Consider the following 13,333-nt stretch of genomic DNA (forward strand, 5'->3'; position numbering starts at 1 on the left):
GTAATAAAATCAGAGTTAAGCTCTTCACACTGATCCCTTGTGGAAATTGGTTAACTTAAGCTAAACATAAATAGATGTTAATTCATTAAATGGTTGCACATTTGCAGGTCTGAGACCCAAACTCCCAGTCTGGTAACCCATGTCCATAAATTCCAACTCCATTGGGTAAATCTGAGAGAGTCATTTAAAGAAAAGCTATTGCATCATGTCCTTGCAAAAGCAGAGCAATTTGTTAAACGCAGCAGTATTTAGTGACTCATAAAAGCATCAGCAGTCTTTCCTGCTAACCAAACAGAACAAAGCTTTTCAACACGGATACAATGAGCAACTGCCTCTCTACATCATTATGTGATTAATTCTATTCTCGTAGGATTTTATTCTATTTGTAAATCACCTCTGCAAGAGAGTTGGGCCCATGATCCAGGACTTGGTAACATACAATTTATAATGTTTTGTATACTTCTAGTTGGGACTGACTTATTTTTGAGTGCAATTGTTTACATCCTTATTTAAACTACAGCAAGAAATACCTAGAATAAACTCTAGGTCACTTTTTTTATTTTAAACTGCAACACCAGTGCAGTGGAATGAATTGGTCTTGGAAGTGATCTCTGTAACTGATGGTTTTTAAGGACAAGTTAGAGCATTGTGTTTTGGGGATGGTTTTATCTGGAGGACAGGATACCATTCTCAGGGTTCATTCCAGCTGTATTCAAAACACTGCTCTTGGTAGCACCAATCATTGCCAGAAAAAGAGCTATTTACTTTGAGTAAATACATCATCTTTGATTTCTTCTGGTTTTGAGTCAGCTAACCTGTTGGGCTAGCAGTACTCCAAAGAGGAGAGAACTATTATGGATTGAGTCCATAAGAGAAGGTTTGTATGGGATGGCTAAGTCTGCTTCTTCCATTATTTCATACTGCTCATTCTGAAGGCAGAACAGGACACATATTCAAACCGAGGGACATGAGTCCTCTTTCTCCAAAATCATAACATCAAGTCAGATGTGTTGTGGGGTTTTTTTTGTTTGTTTGGGGTTCTGTTAGTTCCCCCCACCTTTTATTTTCCTTTCCTCTGCTTCAAAAAGTGTATTTTAGGCCAGAATTTGGCATAAACAACAAGCAGGGTTTGCTGGGCCAGGAGACGCTGCAACCCAGACATGAGAAAAAGCATTTACAAGTTTTGCTGAATGAAGTGGAAGATCTGCAGTACTCTGCAATTGCATCAGCCTTTTGGATTCAGGTCAAGAGAGGCAATCTCCTTCTGTCAGTTTAATACTTCTAGCTACTCCAGCCATTAACACCAGTTTTCCCATCAGTCTTCTCAGCTCTCATCCTGGCCTTCATTTTTACTGAACCAGGTGGCAGCTTCATCTTTTTACTATGCATCCTACCAAGATGTAACAGTAACCAGGTTAGGTGATCACCACTAACTGCTCACTGATCAGGTTTATTGACAAATGCAGCGGTCTTACTGTAGAAAGAGCACAGATGCTTCTCTGGCTTCATTCACATGAGGCAGCTCTTGTACTAGGTAGGCTTTCTTAGGGTATCTCTAATGGGAACATTCTTCTGGTGTTTCAGCATTTCTGGGATTTTAGCCCAGCTCCAGTCAGAGGTGCAAAAGAAGCTGTTTCCTTTTGATGAGGCAGGCTAGGCCTGGGGGCTTCTCTTGCAGAGGGTCCTTGCCCTACATATGGCAAATGTCCCAAGCACAGCTCCATCAGCTGCTGACCACCCCAAACACAAGGCAGCTTCTGCTGGAAAGCAGCTTTATGGTTCTGAACCCCTGAGGTAGCCTATGTGGCTCACTATAGTAGGGATATAAATCTCTCTTCCTGGGCCTTGTCTGGGAACAAAAGACTTTTCGCAAGACCAGAGAGGGTGTGAGGAACGGAGGACTGAATTGCCAAAGCAAGAGTCTGAACCATGATATCTCCTCGCCAGACTGCCTCCATGCTGTTGAACTCAGGCCTCTCTGGGGCTATAACAACGCAAAGTATTGTCAAGCTTTAAAAAAATCATTGTTGGGTTGTGGTTTGTTTGGTTTTGGGGTGGTGTTTGTTTGTTTGTTTTTCCCAAAATAAGAGAAAGAGGGGTTATAACTAGGCCAGTAGCAAATTGCAGAAGAGAAGGGTTTCATGCTGTGCTCTAAGCCAGAATAAAGGAAAGTAGCAGCTGATGAAAGGATCAAAAGATGTTAAACTTGCTGGGGATGAAATGCCTGGTAGGAGAAAACAGCAAGTGCTCCTTGATACCCAGTCAGGCACTTTTTCCCATTACTCTAATGGAAGTTAGCTCACACCTGCATGCAATGATAGAACTGGGTGGAGAGCTGCTTTTTGAGGTGATACATGGTTTTAGTTCAAAGCAAGAGGACAAAAATACTCCCTAAAGCTAGGGAGTAGCACAGATAAGTGCTGGACAGTCTGGAAAGAGAGCAGCCAGAGCAGGATTAATTATGCCAGGCCATGAAAAGACTGTGAAGGGAGTAAGGCATGTCTTATACTGATGTCTGATACAGTGCGGATCCTACAGCCACCTCCTTGTAATAAAAAGAAACACAGAGAATTCACTATTTCTTCTTACATTAAAATCACCCCCTCCTACATTCACATCATTGCTGTCAGAAACATCTTGCTTCTCCACACCTAAGGGGCCGTGGAAAAAACCCAAGCATTTCTGCTAAAAATGGGCTTTTTTCCAAGCTGTATTTATTCAAATCTATTTTCCTCCAAAATGTAGGATTATTTAATCTTTAATTTAATCACATATCTGCATAATTCCAGTACTGCCAAACAAAGACATTGTAGTCACTGGGAAGCAGGAGCTTCCCCCTTCCAGAGTTCCCACTGCTGAGAGAAGGCCACTTAGAGAAGCAAACACTGGAAACACATCCAGAAGAAAGTAGTGACTTCAAAAGGTTTCTGTTCTGAAAATCCACTGCTTTAAAAAAGTACGCAAAACAGTAGAACTGCCTATAAAGTTGAACACTGCTTAACTTGAAGCTGTCTGTGTAGAAGCACAAAGCAGCATCACACACAGAGTCTTTGAAGATCCATTTATGTGATAAAGTATGCCAAGCAATTTGGAGACAGCAGGGAATGAAAAGGTCAAGGCTCAGACAAATTTGGATCAGCTGAAAGATCTGAGGTCTTACACCAGGGTGGAGACAGGACAAAAATTACAGAGTCTGAGTTTTAATGAAGGTAATTTTTAAAATCAAGAAGAGAGCAACAGACACTATAGAGAAGAAAAGTAGCATGCATTTACCAGCATACATATGGGATACCAAAAAGGAGGTGCAATTTGAATGATGTTCTGCTATTGTTACTGATTTGTTATTGATTTGTTATTAGTTAGAATTAATCATATTCAATTTTAATAGGAATATAGAATTATAAGAAATATTTTAGCAAAAATTATATATCTATTGCATTTTACACATTTAACCAACAACCAACAGCTGCTGTGAAATCCTCTGTATAGCCCTGTACCAGGGCCGGAGGAATTGGTTAAAATCATCTAGTAGGAACATTTAGAACTTAGATAACAAGCTTAAGATTTAAGATAATTTGGATATAGTGTTTATTTGTAGGAGTATATTATAACCTAGAAGAATGCATAAGATGTCAGAATTTCAAATTAATGGGAACTGAGAAGAGTCAAATGAAGCAACTTGTAGTTATCTGCCAAGAAACAGTTAGTTACCTGCCAAGGGCCAAACTGCGCAGAATCACCTAAAGAAGGTCAAGAAGCGGACTAGTGAGGAAGACTATGAAAGACCACCAGAGGACTCTAGAAGACCACCAGAGACCTTCAATGCGCCTGCGTAAAGGACATTTACATATGCTAATAACTTCCCAGAAATCTAATGAATATGCATAACATTTCTCAGAAACCTAATGAATATGTATGAATAAGTTCAATATAAGGTGTATGATTTTGGTGTTCAGGTGTGCGTGGTTCGTGAGAGGACTCACCCGCGCACCCGGCCGTCAATAAAGAAGTGTCTGCTTATCTACACTAAATTGGTGTTGATAAGTTCTTTATTCCGAGTTTTTTGGCAATACTATGACCATATGATCTTATGACCAGATTCATACCAATAGAAGAGATCATTCTGCAAGTGAGATGTGACTGGGCATGCAGGTAATACCTTGGAGAAATTCGTGCTAAGAAAAGACTAGAACTCTTTGATTCCTTCCCAGAGCATGACATCCACCTGCCTACATTGAATTTATGCAGATAATCTGTTATTGGGGGAAAGTTTTTTTTCTTTCCCTCACCCTCTCCCACTCTGGACCATCCTCCTACCAGACTCTGCAGTAAAACTGAATGATCTGAAGGGCCAGAAACACTGACATCCTTCCATTCTTCTGTCTTTCCTTATGCATGGCTTTGCAAATGAAACACAAGATGATGATGGGATGTTGGGAAGACAGTTTCCTAGGGGTGGACCTGGATTAAAAAGTTGGAAAGCCTTGAAATCCTAGAGATTTCATTCTAGCTGTTGCAAAGTGCCACCTATTAGGTAAATTCTGGCTCTGAACTTTCCAGGACTGCAGTGAATACCAAACTATGCACTTTTCTTTCAGGCTAAAAGAAAGGAGCAACTGATTGATACAGCTGTAAATAAAAAGGATAGCCAAAGAAAAATGCCTTCTTCATATGAGCAGTTTCTCCTCCTAGCAGGAACAATTGATCTTCCCTTCTCCAATACTTTTAATGTGTTGTCTGTTTAGACCAAAGTTGCCTCAGGGCAAGAAGCACTGCTACCTGCTGTGCAGGTGCCCAGCACCGTTCAGCATCCAGCACAAGGGGACTTCAGCATCTGCTCTCCACTGTGGAGACTAATCCGTCACAGGTATCAATAACAAAAACAGTAAGAGAAATTCCAAAGGCCAGCAGAAGATGAACAGATATCTGCTGCAGCGAGATCTATTGGGATTTTTTTTCCCCAGAAGGACTCTGTTTCTCTGTATTAAAGACTGCCTTTTTTCTTTTAATGCTATTTCCCAAAGAGCCATTTTGATCAGTGAATTAGGAGGGATAAATTGCAGAACTTCTAGAGAACCATAAATCATGTACTTCTGAGTGACGGTAGTCCTTAGTTTGGGGAACAGTCCCTTATGCAATTTTTTACCCCAGTTTTGGAGAGGGGACAAGATAATAGCAATGACTTCCCCATCCTTTCCTCTAACCCTGTTCCTAGGAGGATCACGAGACTTATCTCTTGGTGCATGCTATTCATAAATTAAAATTAACCCTCCTCAAGCCAGATACTTCCTACAGCTCTCTTCTGGAAGAAATTCAAATATTGCAAGGATGCAGAATCAGTGAGAGACAAGTCCATTCTGGTGATCCCTCTTCATAAACGATATGCCACTTCCTCTTTTCCCCAGAATAAGCCTTACGACCAATCCTGCTGTCCCACAAGATTCATAGCTGCCCTATCGCACTTCTGTCAAAAAGACCTCAGAGACCAATTCTGGCCAGCCAGAAGAAATTCCAGTTGTGATATTTGCTTTCATTTCAGATCAGAAAAATGCCAGAGCACTGTCAATTTACATTGAGAATTATTTTGAATCCAGTAGTATTGAAACAAAAATATTTGATGTTTTCTCAATGCAAAATGTAAATGCAAACTGAAAGATTTCATTCTAAAACATTTTACTGTAAAGAGTCCCCTACAGAAGACCTAAACTTTTAATGGAAATGTCCACAAAGCGTTTTGATCATGACAAAACTATCTCTCCTGCAAAGAAATTTTTCATCAGAAATTTTATTGCTCCATGCTACACATGACAAATCTCCACTTGCTCACTTTCTGCTAGTTAGGTTGTAAATTTCTCAAGTGAAAAATTGTTTATAGTCAGATACAGCCCTAAGAAAGCAGACAGCACTTAAGACTCAATAACAGTCCTAGCTTTTACCCCTCCGGTAAGAATGTGAGATGCGTTCCTTGGTTCTGTTGATATATTTACTCTTTACAGAATTTATTTGTGTGGTGTTTGTTGAGAACTGTATGTGTTAAAAGTCACACCCTGACCATTCCTCCATGGATCTCTTGGACAGAAGCAGTGGAAATTGAATGCAGACAGCTGGTTCGGTATGCCCAAATTACAGTTCACAGACAGTGAATTAATAGAGCATGGGGTGGCTTCAGAAAGTGCACACAGGAATCAGATCAGTGCTGCCTTCGACCCAATGCAAAGGGCAGTAGTAAAGCAATATGAAAAAACCCAAGTATCATACTGGTGGTGTATTTTTTTTTTTTTAAAAACTAGTAAAAGTTGCTGTGATTAGTCTCCTAACCAGATCCATATAGAAATATCTTAAAAGCACTCCCCCCTCCCCATATGTTAGCATCAAGGGTTTCATTAACTAAAGGCATCTGAAATTGCCTGAGAACCCAGTCACCTCTAGAACTGATTCTCCATCATCTTCTACCATGCATAGTGCTGACTAAATGAAAACCACCATGAAATCAAATTAGTAATGAATTACACCAATTACACATGCAGGTCTATAACTCTGTGAGATGCCAGATAACAGAGATTCAGTCTGCCTAGCTTTAATTCGGTTTTCAGTTTCAAAAGTACAAATCACAGAAACCCCAGGTTTCAGCTATGTTAAAACCTTTTTACACCATGCACAAAACTAATGTGAGCTGAACATTGTTCCTTTACTCTGTAAGATGTTTCATTTCCAGAAACATTCGAGCAACAAAGAAAGAGAAGTTTTTGAAGAGCAATTGATTTGAAACTATCCCCATGGTTCATGCTGGCTGGAATTGCTACATGACGTGGGGATGGTCTGGGTAGCACTTCTGAGTCATCCCATCAGAAGGCAAGGACTAAACACTCTGTAGAATTCCCTGACATGAAATGCCTATTACAGAAGGAAGCCACTCATGGTTATGTTTCACAACCAAATACAAGCAAAGTATTTAGCAAATTCTCTATTCATTTGCCCACAGACTTTGCATACAGACTTACTGGGTAATCCAGGGCTGTTCAGCAGTAGACACTGTCTCCCTTCCCTTTTTCAAGTTTCACCCAAACTGGAGGGTTACAGAACTACATTATTCTGCCAACTAAAGCCCTGGATCCAAATGCTTCTAGGCATTAGGCTGCTTGAAATTTCTCCTCCAGATCAACCATGACTGGTAGGAAAAAGCAACAGCTCAGTCATAGAAGATTCACCCACCCCACCAGCTCCATACCCAAACCAAACTGAAACTCTAACAAACTAACCTCCAGTCTCAGTCTCAGAGCAAGAGGCAGATGTTGCTTTTGAGTCAGGTCTGTTATGAAAAATGACAACATCGTGGGAAGCCCTGCCATTTGAGATCATTGACAGCTGTGTGCTGCACAGCACTGTTTGCCAGTGGCACTTCTCAGATTGAGAAGAGAAACTTCTGATCCAAGACCACAGGTCCAAAGAGAGCCAGGGTAAGTTTGGCCTACATAGGGCTCATGCAAAATAAAACCTCGCACTTCCTTTCTGCTTTCCATCTACAGATCTCAGTGCCTTTTACAAACATTGGTAGATAAGTGACCTTCCCAACCCTATCACAGCAATCACCTTTTTTCCAGATACTGGGAAAGCTTCATCTACTCCCCCCACCATGCAATAGAAGAAATAACACTGCAGAAAATTAGACATGGAACAAGGAGATTAATGTGAAATTTTATATTATTTTTACATGTAAACTTAGAGTGCCGACAATCCACTGCTGAAAGTGCTGTACAAATGCCCCTAACACGGGCAAGCAAGGACCCACAGCATGACCCTCAGCCTTTCTTTTCGAGTTTGGAATACTGTAGGCAATGCTCAGAGCTATCCTTGCAGTCCAAGGCTACAAGCAGTCCTTTCACTCCACTCAAGACTCACCAGAGAGACATTGCTAATGTTAATGAGAGAAGAAACATCTCGGAGAAGCACTTACACTTGCCTTCCCGAACACCATCAGTGGCAATGTGAGGAACACTACTCTGTTCACCAAAGCAACTTTGGATACCTTAAAGACATTATTTTTGTGAGGCCTAAGGGTCAACAATTTTGATCTTTTGAAGAGTCTAAATGGTGCACTTAAATGAGCTGTTTAGAAGATTTATGTCCTGTTACTGCTCCCCTCAAAAGACACTGCTGACATGTTCTGCCTTGGCTGTCAGCATTGGCAGTTCTAGGTTAAGAACGTGATACAATCATCAGTATATTTATCCGCAGGGACAAAAGACTAAAATGTATTTGAACAAGGGAAAAAGGGGGGGGATGGAGACCTATGATTAATTTTAGAAATAACAAGCTGCAAGTTGCACAGTCACAAAGTGGAGGCTGTTTTCCAGAGTTTGTAAAGACTCATTTAATTTCTATAGAAACTGAGCAGCAAACAGGTAATTTTCTCTGCACATTCCTTTTATCACCTCTGTAATGCTCTGCAAGAGGAATGTATTTCCCTTGTGTCTTCTCAATCCCCTGTTATTTTCATTATAAATTTAATTAAGCTCTTCTAGAGAACATTCTATGACATACGAGCTGAGTTTTGTTTTTCTGTCAGAGTGACGACAGAAATGAGCTGCTGCATTGGCAATTGGATTTCTTTTTTCTGTGTAAATATTTCAAATTATATTAAGCAGTGGAGACGTTCACTTTCCCCAGCTGAATCAATACAGCTAAAGTTAAGAGAAAGAGCTGTACACAAAAGGTCTAAGTGTCTGAAGTATGTCTTCCAGCCAGTCGTTTCCTACTTTGGACGATGCCCACAGCTGCCATTTTGCAGAACATTTCAAGAGCAGATTATCTTTGTGCAAACCAGGTAAATGCAAGCAGCTCTAGGACCAAAGTTTCAAATGCAGCAACCTGCACAGCAGAAATGAATCCAGAAGAATATCCTATGCTTTGTTGTGAAATTGCCATTTAAGGATCCTCCCTAGATTAGAGTACAGCTGAGCACTGCTTCCTTGTGATAGCTTTTTCTTTCTGTGCTGGTCCTAATTGCAAGGTATTATTATGCCAGGGAGGACTCTTCTGAGTGTCCTCTTTGTTTTACTTGGGACTGGTTACCAAGCAACACATGCTGTATTATCAATGTTCCAATAGAACATAACTTGAATGGGACACTTCTTGGTTTGGTTTTCTCTTTGCAAATTTTAAAGAGAAGATAAACTCTAGGCTAATTCCCTATTTCTAACATCCTGCTCATTTAATACAGTTAGTTGACACTATTGGATAATATTTATCAAATCACAAGATTACTGGTGTCCTGAGTCTGAAGACAGATATTATTATAATTACCATTTATGTTACCATGCAGAGGTCCTCAAAACAGGATCTAGGCTGTCTTGTATGAAAAACAAATCCATGCTCCCCCCCTCCCAGTTTTCCATTTTAACCAAGTGACAATTGAGAACATCTGCCTTTGTTCCTGTCTGACAAGCAGCTGGTGGAGTCACTGGTACAGTAAAGCCAGAAGTTTTCCAAAAGCTCAGCACTCACAGCTGCGCCCAGGTTTCTGAAGACCCATACAACCTGCCTTCTATATTTCAGCTGCAGAATTTTCAGAGCTGGACATAAACATCAAGAATAAAACCCAAACTATCCTTACTGAATAATAAAACCTTCAATGCCTGTCGTTGCTCAGCATTTATGAGGGATTCTGGTATCCTAAACCTTTCAACTTCACTTCTCAAGAAGAGGGGTAAGCAAGAAAAGATCACGTGACATTAGCTGACCTTAAGGTCAAATATGTAAAAACATATTCTGATACTTTAAAAAAAATTATATAAAATTGAAAGTCCTTAATTTTCCATATCACATTAGCATGCTCCCCAACTGCTTTTCTATTATTCCCCTCAGCTATCACAAATGCCATCACATGTAGGAATACACAGAGATCAGCAAAGAAGTGCATACATATGGATAAGGCACGGGGAAGTGAACAATGCTGCTTTTAATTCTCATGTCTCTACAACTCGGTGAAAGCAACAATTGTGATCAATGCAGACAAACTGGGAAAAATGCACTGTGCACAGCAGGCAGAAGTCAGTCCTTCATGCCTCACTTCCCGCCCCTCCCCCCCATCTGCTACCTAGAGATTAAAGGGAGTAAAATAAACACCAGAGGTTCCCGTCACAAATTTGAGCCCTTGAGAGCATGCATTTAAAAAAAAACCCAAACCAAACCAACCACAAAAAACTCCACCAAAAAAAACCCCCAAACCACAAAACCCCTCCCTGGACTTAGTTCAGTTGGCACTGAGGTTCTGGGTTGTTATTTGGGCTGTTGAATTTTTTTTCTTTCTTTAAGACCTTACTACTACAGGGAGACAAGTACTCCTGCTGCCAATCACATCCATCATCTTGCAGAATTTCAAGCATCACTGCTAAGAAAAACATCTTCAAAGTGATATTGGAGTAAAAATGTCACACCAAGGGAGAGCTATCTGTCTATGCCTCATACTTCTTTAATGTTATGCCTTTGACAGCTTAACAACAGCTAAACAGCTTAGGTCTCAGCAAGAGATTTCCAGGCTGTTTGAGTATGAGAAGTATGACATTTTAATTAGAGGCGAAGCTTCCGATTTGCTACAAACACCCCTCTGTTTGAGGCTAAGCATGAGGAGCGCTGTTTCTGCAGCACAGCACGTGGCATCAGCAGCAGCTGCATGGGTTTGAGTACTGCTCTCCCTGCCGGAGCCCCAGGCACTGCTGTGGTCAGCGCTACTGGTGCTAATGGGGCCTTTCCACAGAGAAACCACCTGTCCTCTCCATCCCACACAGAAGCCACCACCAGCAGCAGGTCAAGTTTAGGCTCATCTTAATCTTTAACACAAAGGCAAAGCAAAACAGGCCTCCCATGCTAACTTCTCAGCAGCTTCTTCCTTCTCTCTCTCCCTCTTGAACCCAGGCCTGTGGTTTCTCCTGTCTGCCATGTCCTGTGAGCCTCCCAACAGATGCCTGATAGCTATAAGGCTGGCTGGGCCACCAATCTCCCAGGCTCCCCATTTTTCCAAACTTAAGAGAAAAGATGCTTGCTGTGCAACCCTGAATGCTCTCTGGAGAGCTTTGGAGACAGCTCGCTGCTGCCCAATTGCAGTTAAACAAACAACAAATGTACTTGTTTCAAAATACTCCTCTTAAATAATGAAGCTAGGGCACCTCATGAGAATGTCTGAATGTGAGGTGTTGAAGGGCACCCTTATGGGGGCAAAGTTTAACTATTACCATTGCAAGTGTTACTATGAAAGAATCTTCCCCCAGAATGCGTGTGGGGGTGTTAGCTAGACATCCATTCCCAATGTTGCTATTGTTGATGATGTGTAATGCAATTTGCCTTCAGCATGCCACAGAATCCAAGAAGGTAACTATAACCTCAGCAAGATGTGTGCAAAGGTATTGTCTTTTTCATCCTCCTGTGACACAAACCCATCAGAAATAGCCACGTCCTGCTACCCCCATGCTGCAAGTAATAAAACCATCTTGAATGTCAGGCTCGTATCAAGGCACTGAGAAGCACAGAGAGCAGACAGAACAAGAACTGTATCATTTCACAGAGCTCAATAATTGTGACTAGTTTCAGTGCATTAAATTGCAGGCTTTCCCTGATTAATGAATGAGAAATGGATAACCCCACCCAGGCACCTCTGTGTGTGAAAGGTCCATTGGAGGAGTGTGGCATTCTGAGAGTCACTTGGGACCTTGGCATTTAGTCTTCAATTAACTACCCTCTCTCAATTCCTTGGGCACTGACTTAATGCAAAAGATGTCACTATCCTTCCTCTCTCCCACTTCAACTGATGAGTAAGAAAAAGCACTAGCAGCAGAACAGCCTCTTTCAAAATACTGCCTGTGTCCATGCCCTGGACTGAAGACAGGGCACATTTAGCAGCCAACACTGGGAAACAGCTCTGGATTTCAGAGCTAGGCTTCAAAGCTAAACAGATGGCTTTAGCTCTTTGGCAGGGAAATACTATAATGGCTAAAAAAAAGAATGGGGACCGTATTGAACAAGTGACACCCTCCCATCATCTGAAGGGCAATTCTGCAGATGCTCTCTCTGTCCATAGTGCTCCATTCTTACAAAAGTTAACATCATCCATGAACAAGAACAAAACTGGGAGTCGTCTGAAATAATCCAGCTTATGTGTATGCAATCTTTACGTTACACAAGGTGTCCTTTAGGGAGACACAACTGGGAAAAGAAAGGAAGAAAACTGAGGAGATATTAGCACAGATGATGGAAAGTTCACTCTATTTTATATGAAGTGTACAAGCTTGCAGTTCCTTCGTCTCAATTATAGCAGCCTCTAATGCTGCTCTGCACGTCCCCTTTCCTCCTCCATCCCTTTGAAAACTTGCATCATAAGCTGACTCTGGAAGGTAGACAGCATGAGCAGGTAGGCAAATACTATTTCCATTCTCAAGGAATTTCTGAATACCTCAAGCTTGTTTTTGTTGAAAAAAAGGTGCATTTTTAAGGTCCCTGCAAAATAAAACCCCTCCAGCATTTCAACTCATAACCTGCATAGCTCCTTGCTTCACCAATGGCAAATGCTAAAAATGAATCATTTTAATATAATACATTTTAAGATAATATCTAAAGGTTTTGCTTTGGTGTCAAAGCATCCTGAAAAACAGAGTTCAAATATATTATACATTAATATTTTAAGTTAATGTAAAAATGAAAATGAAGTTAGTAGAGGTTGGGCTTTTTAACCTTCTCAAGATTTGGATGTTATCAGGCAGCACTTCATGAATCACTTCACGAATCACTTCACCATTTTCCATAAGTAACATCATCCATTTCCCCACAGAAAATGGTTCCATTAAAAGCAACATCAACTATATCCCTTCAAAATGTAATGAAGTTAATCTCTTGTACACAGCCAGAAGAAAACCTTTTTGGCATACAAAAAATTTGGAAGGCTTCCTTCAAGATCTGAAGGCAGATAATTGCAAGGCCATATTGTGCAGATACTAATTGTATTCCCACTGTGGAAGGCAGGGTAGCAGACCCCCCATTCAAGCAGGAGGCAAGCCTGGAAGCCAAAGACTTCTATGCCCTGCAATAGGAGGGGAGAGTAAACCGGGCAGCTTCCTGCCTTTGTGGTTCAGGAAAGCATGTTGCTCCCACATTTGCAGTTCTCCAGAGTTGCAGCTGATCCAATCTCTCCCACAGAAAAGCAGCCCATAGCCTGCCCTTGGGGATGCAGGCTGCCCCCATCTCTACCCAGTTTATAATAATATCCTCATGACATGCTCAACTGGTCAAATGTCAAAAGGAAAACAAATGCAGGAGAAGTGACTAAGAAATTTTTAATAGCAGG

The sequence above is a fragment of the Haliaeetus leucocephalus genome, unplaced genomic scaffold (assembly GCF_000737465.1).
Source record: "Haliaeetus leucocephalus isolate CR32 unplaced genomic scaffold, Haliaeetus_leucocephalus-4.0 Scaffold450, whole genome shotgun sequence".
Taxonomy (NCBI): domain Eukaryota; kingdom Metazoa; phylum Chordata; class Aves; order Accipitriformes; family Accipitridae; genus Haliaeetus; species Haliaeetus leucocephalus.